Source organism: Dromaius novaehollandiae, chromosome 2 (genome assembly GCF_036370855.1).
Source record: "Dromaius novaehollandiae isolate bDroNov1 chromosome 2, bDroNov1.hap1, whole genome shotgun sequence".
NCBI classification, from domain to species: domain Eukaryota; kingdom Metazoa; phylum Chordata; class Aves; order Casuariiformes; family Dromaiidae; genus Dromaius; species Dromaius novaehollandiae.
In genome coordinates this window covers 157128550-157140238 of record NC_088099.1, presented here as the reverse complement: position 1 = coordinate 157140238, position 11689 = coordinate 157128550, and the positions used below count along the sequence as shown (strand labels likewise).

The following is an 11689-nucleotide window of genomic DNA, read 5'->3' as shown; positions in this document are numbered from 1 at the left end:
CACACATACTATCGGAGGCAAATCCCTCCCGTAGGTATAGAAACCTCGGTTAGAGCTGGCCGAAGCTGTTGCTGATCCTGCAGCGCCCCGTTAAGGTTTCTCGGCACCTCCAGGGCTTCTGCCCCCTTCTCTCGTGCACGGGCCGCTCGCCGCGACCCGCTGCCCCAGCCGCCGCCGCCGGTGCCCTGGGAGGGCGGGGGGCCCGGAGCTGCCCTGCTGCCCGGGCGGCCCTGCGGCTGGTGCCCGCCGCCTCCCGGGCGGGGCGGCGGAGCGGCTCCGCCCCCGCTCCCTGCGAGGGAGGCTGAGGCTCCGGGCGCCGCTGCCCGGCCTCCCCGCGCAGCCCGGGGGCGGCGAGGCGCCGGGAGGATGCGAGTGGGCGCCGCGGGCCGCGGCGAGGCGAGGGCCTGGGCGGCCGGCGGCGGCGCTGGGAGGTGGCGGCGCACCCGCCGCCCCCCCGCCCCGAAAGAAGTGCAGTAGTTTGTGGAGCGCAAGATGGCGGCGCGGCCGTGAGCGGCGGCGGGCGGCGGAGGCGGCGAGGCAGCGCGGCGCCGCCGCCAGGTAGGGGCCGCCCCCCCCCCTCCCCCAGCGGCGGCGGGCAGAGGGCGAGCGCGGGGGGCGGCGCCGGGCGGCCGCCGCCGCAGCCGGCGGGAGCGGGCCGGGCGCTGCGCGGGCGCCCCGCGCCTCCCCGCGGGCAGGGCGGCTCCCCGCCTGCGCCGGGGGCGCCCGCCTGGGGCCTGGCGAGCGCCCGGGCCGGCCTCGTCCCCGGCCCGGAGCCCCGGCGCCGCTGTCAGGCGCCCGGTGGCGCGGGGGCGAGGCCGCGGGGCGGCGAGCGGCAGCGCCGGGGCCGGTCCCTCCCCGCCGCTCCGGCCGCGGGGCGGGGGACTGCGGGGCGGCGGCGGCTCCGGCTCTGCCGCCAAGCAGGATGCGCAGCGCCGGGCACCGGCAGCCGCTCCGGCAAAGTGCGTAGCCCCGCAGCGCGGAGGGGTCGGGGCACCAGGTACTTTTGCTTCATTGCTCTTCCACCACGCTTTATGTTGAGCCGCTTTGCTGCCGCAGTAGGTTAAATAACCTAAGGGGGCCGGGGGTCGCCGGGCGCTGAGCGGCGTTAAAAGGCCGGGGCGCGTCGGGGTGCGCGGGCTGGGGTGGACGCGGCTCGTTTTTAAGAGATGTGCGGTGCGCATCGGGGCCGTCGAGGCACGCAAAGAGCGGGTTTGGTTGTGGGGCTTGTGACACGGGCGCCGACGTCTCATTAAAGTTGAGAGCGAGACAGAATCTTTAAAGCTGCGCTGTTGGCTGCGGCCAGCGGTCTTGTTGTCTTGTTTGGTTTAGAAGGATTTCGTACGAGAAAAGGGGAGCTTATGGGTTGGTGCAGGAACAGAAAAAAGCCCGTTTCCAGCTGTTTAAAACGACCTGTGCGATGGAAATTGCAGGGCTGCCCGAGGTCAGGACCCCTTTGGAGGAGCAGCCGTTGCTGGGAAGCCCGCGCGCCGATGCGCTCAGGCGTTGTCAGCGGAACAGCCCCTTTCAGCCGTGTTGCTGAACGAATCCCTCCGAGCTGGTTAGAAAGAGATGCTATTTTTTTACAGCTGAAACTATCTCCTTTTAACTTGCAGCTACTGGCTCTTGTTGCCTCTCTGCTAGTCTGGAAAGCCCTCTGCTCTCTCGTTTCGGGTAGCATACACGTATGTACACTGTGATTGCCCTGAGCTTGCCTTTGGTAAGCACGACGGTCTGAGGCAGAGCTTTTCCTTGCAAGGCCTCCCTTTCCACTCTTTTAATGATCCCCGGGTCTTTTGCTGGATTCCCTGCTCTCTGGCAGCACCCCGGATGACCTGTGCGTGCTTCAGCAGGATCAAGGGTCCTGGTGTCTGGCCATCGCCGCTGTCATTTATCGTTGCAAGTTGCTGTGGAAGAGAGAATACTTATCGCTGCTTACAGCTACATCGTTGGAGGGTGTTACGGCTGTTTATTGAACAGCTCTGCCTTTTGAGGATTTCTCAATGCTGAAGCGTTACTAACAAATAATGGACTTTGTGCTATGGTGAGGATTCCTCTTTGTTCCTCCTGTACTGGAAGGACCGCTTCCTTGCGTCTTCTGCTCCATTTAACCACGCGTATCTCTTGACTTAAGCTTATTACTATCCCTGAGCTTTCCCCCTTATTTCTCCCCTTCCCCTATTTATTACGTGTAATCTGAAGGAGAGGGTTACATCTAGATGAAATTTTTCATCTAGTTATGTTGAACGTTTATGGCCTTCTTGTTTGGGAGATGACGTCTTTGGAATTTACAGAAGTCGTCTTTAAAAAACTCTCAGTCTTACAAAGTCAGAGTCTGTCTTCTAGTTTGAGTTGAGAATTTTTTTCCAGCTATGTGAAATTGGAACTTTTAAAGCACCAAGTACCATAAACTGGGTTTTATTCTGTTTGCGCATAGCAAGTATAATCGAGTCACGATCACTTGTGGCTAATCTTTATTTCGATGTTCACTTGCTCTTTACCTGTCAAAGCGACGTCTAATTTAGATTTCCCTTGTGTCACATGCAACATTTTAATATTATGAAATTATCTTCTCTAATTTGCTGAAAACCTGAGCCTCTTTCAAAATTGGCAGACTTTTTTTTTTTTGTGTATGCTGCTGAAATTTAAGTCCTACGTGATAACAGCGTTGGGGTTGTGATGGTGGGGGGGAGCCCTTAACGCTTTTAGCGCGAAGGCCTGGACGTTCTGTCCCCTTCTGCAGGCGAATGGTCAGCATTCCCTCTCCACCTTGTGCTATATATGTGAGGTCACTGATCCATAGAAGTCCAAGGTGGTTTGCCCCCGACTTGTCAGTGACTTGTAGACGAGCGATGCCATTTTCAGTGTAGTACCGCTTCCCCTTTGTCTTTTGTTCATCTGATATTTCCTAAAGAGGCAGCAATATTGATCTTACCATCCTAGTCATGTGCATCTCCCCTCCGCGTGTCAATAATGCCAACTTTGTTGAATATATGCCCATAAGAATACAATGTTTTTTTTATTATTTAGGTTTCTAATATTAGCAAATTAGCCATTAAAGATGCTTCTTTCTTCAAGCCACCAAAAGGATGTGATTACTTCTGTTTTCAGCATCTTTATTATGTTGCTAGCTGCTCATTTATTCCACTTTTTGTTCTCCTCCTTTTCTTTTTTTTTTCTTTTTTTTTCTTTGGTTCTAGCTTAGCACCTTCCCAAGCATTCAAACCACTTTGCTGTATAAACAGTTATTTCTTTTTCTGTGGAGGTGGAAGCTACCCAAAATGATACAGTTCCTTATCCTGTACCAGCCAGATGACATTTCATAACTGTGTGCCTTGCATCACTCTAACTGATGTTTCCCTTCCAGTTCTGTTATCTTTTAGTCATGGAACTGGAAGGAACTTGGGTCTTTTTCTCCTTGGTATCCTTCAGGGTTTGGTGGACTGCGAGGTATTCCCTAAAACAGAATCACTACTACCAGCGGTTCCTTTCTAACCAGCTTCAGAAAATCAGTCCAAACTGGGCATAAGTCTGCTGTCCTCACTTTTGGCAAGATATATACTGCTCTCTTATCCTTGGGATCTTTGAGAACATAGTAGCTGTAAAGTTAAGTGGAATTCAGTGAAAAAGAGTATGATCTTAAGGGACAAGAGCAAGAATGCAGAGTAGAACATTTACTATATTGTTAAAATTGCAAACGTGGCAGGATCATGCTAAAGCACAGGAACTGGGAAATTGCTCACCAGTAGAAGAGGAATGGATGCGGCCAGACGAGAGAACACTTAGGGGAAAAAATAAACTAAAGAACTTCAAATATATTGCTACTTCTTGTACCCTTTAAATGATACCGAAGATAGCAAAGAAGATAGCAAAGATTGCCAACTTCCTTTGAAAGCTTGATTTCTGCTAGAACGCTAACACTTTCAGGATTTATTAATCAGTTTTTACCTCATAGACTGTTCTCACCTATTTTTAGGTAAGAATATTATTCTTACCTTTATTTAAGATAGAGAACAGGTCTAAAAGAGCTCGGTATCTTCAAGCTCCGAAGAACAGGATTCAAGATGTGTTTAGAGCCCTTCAAGAAAGTGTGTGTGTTTTCTCAGGTTCACACTGTGCACCTTGGCCCTCACCGGTGGCATTTTGCAATCTGCTGCTCCCCTTCCTTATCCATTGGTCCTGGTAGGAGTTGAAGGAACTTAACGTGCTGCCAGTGGGACCCACGGTTTGAGGCAAGCCTCGAAGCTGGCAGTTGTGTTTAACAGTGGGCAAGCAGAGCTGTGTAACGAAGCATGCGTAAAACCAGCCCTCGCTCTTTGGCAAAGCCAGCAACGTTGTGTGAGCATCGCGACAGCCAAGTTCACCCCACCAGGCAGAAGGGCAGGAACGAGCTTTGCAACTTTCCAAGGATTACAGTAAAAGTCCCACACATTCAGCGTGCTAAATCTTCAGAGCATCTTGTGAACCACGTATAATTAAAGAGGAAATAGCTGTCAGCTTATAACGACCGCCATGAATTAGGCACACGTTTCGTAGAGGTTTTAAGACTTGAGTCTTTGTTTATAGGTTAGGAGAGTGCTTATTTGTATCCATGAAGTCCTTAGCATCTTTGCAAGATGAGACAGTATTAAAATGCACATTTGTGTAGTCGCAGGCAGTGTTGGTAGAGGTGTGTAAGCTTGGGGACCAGAAGCGGTATAGTCACAGTGACTTCCCTAAAATTGAGGTGTATTGGCCTAATCAGAACACGGCTAATGTGACTGTATTCCTCCCTACTGTAACTATGTACCCGATGGAAAGATAGTCTTCATACCTCAAAATACTGCTGAATTTAAAACCTGACTCCTGGGTCTGTGTGTGGGCATAAGGATCTGTCTGCTAATCAGAACAAAATGGGGTCTAGAAATGTAATATATCGTAAAAAGAATGGAGGAGGAGCAACTGGGAAGGGGTGAGGAAGGAACAATTATTAATCCATGGGGTGTACTAAGATGACTTGTATTTAAATCTTATAGCTGTGTGCTCCTTCAAAAAATCCAGATACCTCGTTAATCCGTAGAATATTTTCAAAGTGGAGGAGTACTGCCTTTCCGTGTACAGGTCAGTTGCCTTCTCCAGCAGCAACTGAAGTTGAGGATGCTCTGCAAATCAGGGTTGTTTCAGGAGTTGCTTAGGAACTTGGCAGCAGTTGCAGAGCGAGCTAGATGAAGCAAGCATGAAAACTCAGGAGTTTCTGTTTCTCAGTAGGATTCTCAGCGTGATGAAACACTTTTGTAGCTTGGGTGGAATTTCTGGAGCATTGAGCACTGCACTTTATCCAGCCTGGTTTGCAATGTTGAATATTTATGGCTCTCTGTCCTGCAGACTTCTCCGTGAGGATCTGGATTGCAAAGAGCTTCACCATACTTGGAGCTTCATGTGAGTTCAACAGCTTTTTGTGCATGGACAGTTCGTGGAATCGGTGTCTATACGAGATACCTGCTCAGGCCGTAGATCTCTATTTAAAAATGATTTAAACCCCCACACCTTTATTCCTTGTATCTTATGAATATTCTTCAAACTAATATGCTTTACTTAAATTTATTGGAGGCCTCTGTTGGCGAGTAAAGACTTCATTTTTTTATTTCACTAACAGGAATAATTTAAGATGGAAGGAGACTTTGTTTTCTGTGAGAAGACTAAAGCTTAGGGAGTTTCATCTTGCAGCGCACAAACATTCATTTTAAATCGGAGTCTTGAGAAGTAGCTTTTTTTCTTTTAATTCTCTGGTTCTAGGATTCCTCCAGGGGGAAAAAAGGCCTGGTTAATATTAGTTGTTTGTTCCCTCTTGGGAAAGGAGGGGAGAAGTGAAGAAAAAGGAGTAATGTTGAAGTAAAACAAATCTATTCAGCGCATACTAACGAAATAGATATGTGTGCAAATCTTAGATTGTATATACATATTTATTTATCTTTATGTGTATAATGTTTAAATATTTAGAGAGAGAGAAGTTTTATGTTATTGAATACACTAAAATTCTACTTTAGAAATCGGTGCTTTAAAGCTTCCCAGTATATTGATATTTGCTTGAATGATGGCAGTGCAAATGCATGGCCATACCTTGTGCTCGCACATCCTCACTGACCGAGAGCAGGCAACACTGGTACCGCCGTCGTAGCCAGATGCGTATGGGCACGAGCTAGCCGAAGGGCGAAATTTGGGGAAACGTCATTGTTACGTGAGTGGATACCCTCTCTCTGGAGCTAATCCGCGTGTACTTATTACTGATGAATTACCGAACAGGAGAAAGAGTGATGCTTTTTGGTTTGGGGGGAAGAGTCCTCTTCTTCGCCAGGCGATGCTGAAGTCTGGACGCTGAGCGCGGCCCCAGCCGGGTGCGCGAGCCCGCGGGAGGCTTGGGACCGAAGCTCGCTTCACGCAGGAGTAGCTTCTCTGTGCTACTTTGTGTGGAAAGATTCAGCCGTTTCCACCCTAAGCAATGAAATAAAGAGCTCAGTCAGCCATTTCATTTTGGGATACCCCGCCCTCCAAAACAAATATTAAAAAAGAAAACGTGGGCTTTGGTCCATGCATATCCCAGTAATTTCCACTGGCGAAGTCGATGCTTCTAATTGGGATCTCGAGAAGCCACGTTTTGCAAAATGCAAGTGTTTTTATTTAATTTCAGTAGAGGAAGTTATGAGATTTGTATAATCCCTTTTGATATTTTATTTAACCCAATAACTGCTTGGGAAGGAAAGCGTCTATTTTAGTTTACCTTTGTCCTAGATTCGGTTTTAATATCTCATGTTTAAGTGAAGGGGGGGTGATCTTTATTCTTACTGATTCATGCTGCCTCAAAGCACAGTGGTTTCTAGTTGTGTGCTGCCTTTCCCGCTGGGGGTTGCAAACAAAAGAACAATAATTTCAGACTCCTCCTTCAGTTTCCAAGAGAACCTTAGCTGCTCAGGGATAGCTTTGAATTTTAAAAGCATTTTTCTTCCGAATTATGTATTGATTGCACACAAAATAGCAGTGCTGTAATACGCAATTTAAAACAAATGCGTGATGGTGCTCATTTGCTTTTAATGCTGCTTTTTTTTTTGCCAGCAGAAAACAAAAAGTAGAGTCTGTTCCCATAAACCGGTCTTGCAAAATCTTTGCAAACATTTATTAGTCTAGACACAAAATATTCTCACCCAGCCTCAGCTTGATGATGGCAAAAAAAAAAAAAAAAAAAAAAAGCAAGCTAATATTGTACTTGGCTGTCAAAAAAAGAAAAAAAAATAAAGGAGAAGGGGGAAGGGGGTGAAAAACCCGCTTGCCCCAGGCTTGTGAACCAGTAACATTTTGCAGGGGCTGCCTACAACAACAGATGCATCTTATTCCCAGGGGCTTCCCGGGCCTGCCTATTCTCTTAGGCTAAACTTGGATACTCGCATAAACATTCTCGCTGAGTACCACACCCTCGTCTTATCCTGGACTGCTTTAATTTGGTTGCTTTAATAATGACACTAGACTTGTTGTCTCTCTTTACCAATCTTTCTAGTCCCTTTTTGCCCTCCAAAAATCATTTGACTAGTGCATTAATTCCTAAACATTCCCGATAGATGTGAACTGGAGTAACTGATAGAAATCCAAGTGGTTTAAAATAGGGGATTTAATCACAGTTTAAATCTGCAAGCAGGGAACCTTGATTTAAATGCTGTATTTTAATCTGAATTTGCATTTGTATTTTTGATAACTTTCAGAAATAGCACTGATTTGCATTGTTTGATATGGTGGTAGTTTGCAGAGTTTTGTTTACTAAAGAGGTAAATTATATCTGTGCGTGTTTATCCGTCTTTTGTCTTAACATATGCTTACTCAGACTCTTAATTTTTACATTTTGTCATTTTCGTATCCAATGGTGAATTATGCAAATCTTATTTTTCAGATAATGATTAGTTCCTGTTACTCACAATTTATGTCAAACAGCTTTCGTTTTGAAATTAAAATTTAATTAAAAATTCCCCTAAACAGCATAACATGGCTGTATTATTAATTAAGCTACTATAAATATGTAGAATACCTAAGAATATATTTATTCAAGCATGGCTTTGTGTTTTAAAGCCTACTGATACATGAGACAAAACATGATACTTATTCATACTTATTAAACTGATTGTTTCTGTGATAACATATCCATGTCCATTAAGATTTTTAGACCTGGTAAAGCTTGGGCTCAAGCATGAATGGAGATTTTAAATAGAAAACAAACTGCTTTTTCAACTTGGAGGGAGACGAGTCCTCTGTCATTCAGAAGATCACTCGAGCCATCATCACTCAGTGCAGCTGCCTGCAAAGTGAATGTGTTCCTTGCTGCCAGTCATTGACTGCCACTGATTCAGTCTTTTGACTAAGAATTTTCTATTTAATTAAGGCGACTTGCCTCTAAAAAGAAAAATGTGTGCGAATCAAAACTCTCCTTTTTTAACACTGATTTTTTCCTCGTTACTCTTATCCTATTAATGAAAACTTATGTGTTTACAGCGAGAGCAGTACTTCAGCTATTCAGAACCACTCATCGGTGCTCTTAATGAGGGTAACTGTTTTAGTGTTGATAAATTAGATAGGTATTACTCATGTGAAGGAATATGTTTAGTATATACTTGAAATGTTAATATAAATTAAAATTCACAGAGTGTTTCTGATTAAAACCAATTTTGATTTTTTCCTGCTCTAGATAATAGGATGTTTAAGCATAAAACTGAATCTTTTCTTCTTACCCCTCATTCTGATGGTATATAGTTTTGTACTGTGTATTTTTTTTATTTTGGAGCCTTTCAAGTTGCTTCTTAAATGTATCTTTAAATACATAGTGTGTTTATTTATAGAATTCTAGTGTCCATTCTCATTCAAATCAGTAAGAACATGATTTTGACCCTAGGCTACTTATGTAGCTTTAAACTACCTCTATATTTTAAAACAGAAGTAATTGGATTTTTTTGATTCTGCATTTAAATTTAATGTAAAAAGGCCCCACAGCGCTTCATCTTAATAGCAGTGTTTTGGTTAACTAGTTAATTTTTGCTTAAACCCTGTTGTGCACATTTTCCCGGATTATGCTAGTACATGAGAGAGAAAAAGTGAAACTGAGTAGTCTGGGTTTTTTATAATCTTCTTTTTTACTTCTGTGCCAGGACTGAACGTCAGGGATCTATGTTTCTGCTGCAAGAGCTGCTCGCATGCCTGACATCTTCAGGAAAACAGGGCAAAAGATGCAGCCCCCTGGGTTACCTAGGTCAGCGGTTCCCAGAGTGGAGGTTGCGGTCTCGAGTGGGGCTCTAAGCAGTTACAAGGTGGGTGGGGGACATATTTCTGGTGGAAATTAAGTCACAGAGGTGGGCTTCACTGTGAGAATTTCGATCATGAGCCTGGAAGCGGTATCAGCTCAGGCTTTGATCTCACAGTTTGTCCAAGCTGATGTGTAGATCAGCCTCGGTCAAATGCCATGGTCCCGCCCTCATGGTAATGCCCCTGCTGGCATTAGTGTCATCACCTGTAGCCAAGAGATAAAAGTGGAGCAAAGAACTAATCTGGTGGAAGACTTTCTTCTTTTTACTGAGTTACTTTTCTGCTGACTGAAGGCCTTCATGTAGATCAGCTTAGAAGAGCCATGGGGCAGCATCCGCCTGTCGCCCAGCTCTTAGTCCAGCAGCACTTGTGAGGTAAAACATGGTAACTGTGAACCTGCTGCTCGCTGTGCAGTGGGCTGAGAAACTTGTTCTGGTCTGTTAGCTCTTTAACATTCGTCATAACTCGATTGTAACTTGAGCACAGTCATCTCTCGGTGACTTCCAAATGTGACCTTACTTCCAGATTCAGCTATTTATTGCACATCTTGTACTGGGAATGCTATATATTCCCCTGTCTTTTACCTTGTCGCTGGACTGATCGGCAGGAAGCGGTGTTTATCCACATTGTGAATGCATGACAGTGGGGAAAAGAGGCGGGGATCAGTCTTTGTCACATGCAGAATAACATGTTGTCTCCCACAGAAGTCAGCAGGAGGACCTGCGAAGTAAAGGACAGGACTCAGCAGGAGGGTGGAGTCAAGTCATTGTTGCAAATAAAAATGCTTTGCTTTTGGCAAAGGTTAACTTGGTGCGCAGTGGTATTTTAGTAGGTAGTTAAGACCTGCAGAGTGTGTTTATGCAGACAGCTTGGTCTGCCTTCTTTTCTTCTAGTTATGAGTTGAAACATCCAAAAATCCTAGAAAAAATTGGAATGGAAGGGGCTTCTGAAGATCAGCTAGTCCAGCTTCCTGCTTGAAGCACGGTTAATTTTGAAGTTATGATTGCTCAGGGCTTTGTACAGACAAGTTTTGAAAACTTCCGAGGATGGAAATTCCTTAAAAGTTCCCAGCAGATCTCCACAACCTGTGTGGGCAGCCAGTGTCAGTCCCTGACCAGCACTGAGATGCTGTGACTCTATTATCACTGTGCCTCAAAAATGATGTTTGTCGTAAGGAAATGTGGAATGTGAGAGCATCTGCTTTGTTACTTATAACATCCCTTAACGTTCATCTGTAGCATACCAAAAATATGCTGGTATTGCAGCCGGATGCAGATGAGCCTGAACTAGCTTGACAAGCTTACTTTGGTCCTCGCAGTGGTTTTGGGCTGAACTGGGAGTACTTCTGGGAGTACTTACACTTAATGTCAGTGGCTGAGTGTTCTGCATGTGGAGAGGGAAACTTAACCGTTGTACTTGTGTTGTGAAAAGTGCTGCTACATGAACAGTGTTGGCTGGATCAGGTCAGAGGATTACGTCCTAAAGAAGTTCTGTAAGGTGCTCTGTACTTGCGAGCACGGACAAAAAATACATCCACACCCTTCCGATATGGAGGAGTCTCTCGGACTAGGTGACCTCTTATTCTTGACCATCTTTATGTGATATGACTTACAATTTTAAAGCTGTTATATAACACTAAAAATACTCTGGAGCCACCTAAACCTTTTTTTCTGAAATATCAGCTCACATTTTTGGTTGCCCAGAAGGTGGAGAAGCAAATCACGTGGCAAAGAAAATAAAGGGCTTTCTGTGCAGTTTGTGCTCTTTGACTTTCTCAAAGCCACTTCCTCAGGAAGTGGTGGCAGGTCCAAGAGGCTGGAGGAGGCTTTAAGGAAGACTTGGGATGGGAAGCAAGTGGGTTTGAGGCTTACAGATGATGTTTTGAGGAAGCACGCGTGAGCAAGAGCCCACAGTGGTGTAGGTGTTGGAAGAGGCTCTGAAGAGCAGTTGCAGCCTTGATAATACACCTTCAAGCATTAGTCTTCACCTTGATGAGCATTAAACAAATCTATACAATAGAATCATAATGTTTTGCTTTCGAAGTGACACTCCAAGGACTTGCTTTTTCCCATTTGTGAAACACTGGCTTTATACATTTATGTCAGGTGTTTTGGGATCCTTTTACTTAAATCATGGGTCTCTATCCTGACTTATTTTTAAGTGTGTGTGTGTACATGTGGAGTGTGTAGCAGTGCATATTAGTGTTACCTGGTAAGTCTATTGTAAGTCCTATTTTCACTTTCTTATAATCTTTTAGATGAGAATTTCTTAAATGTTGTTTCTGTTTAGAGGCTGTTTTTGTTCTGTTCCTTGAATTTTGGGGGAACGTTCAACTGTTTCAAAAGCAAAGCTAGTAGAGAGTGTGAAGGGAAGCAGG

The 11689-nt window shown here is 45.3% G+C and overlaps 1 protein-coding gene across 6 annotated transcripts in view; it reads left to right on the top strand.

Annotated features, from left to right (window-relative positions):
* The first annotated feature begins 243 nt into the window (after positions 1-243).
* ZHX1 (zinc fingers and homeoboxes 1) overlaps positions 244-11689 on the top strand; it is a 28544-nt gene continuing 17098 nt past the window's right edge. For 3 of the 6 annotated variants that reach the window (XR_010388047.1, XR_010388046.1, XM_064507844.1), the window contains exon 1: positions 244-558. The gene's annotated coding sequence lies outside the window, so the exon portion shown is untranslated. Of the gene's footprint in view, positions 559-795; positions 998-5361; positions 5416-11689 lie in introns of those variants that run through there. The other 3 variants (XM_064507845.1, XM_026110088.2, XM_026110090.2) reach the window with 3 other exon arrangements.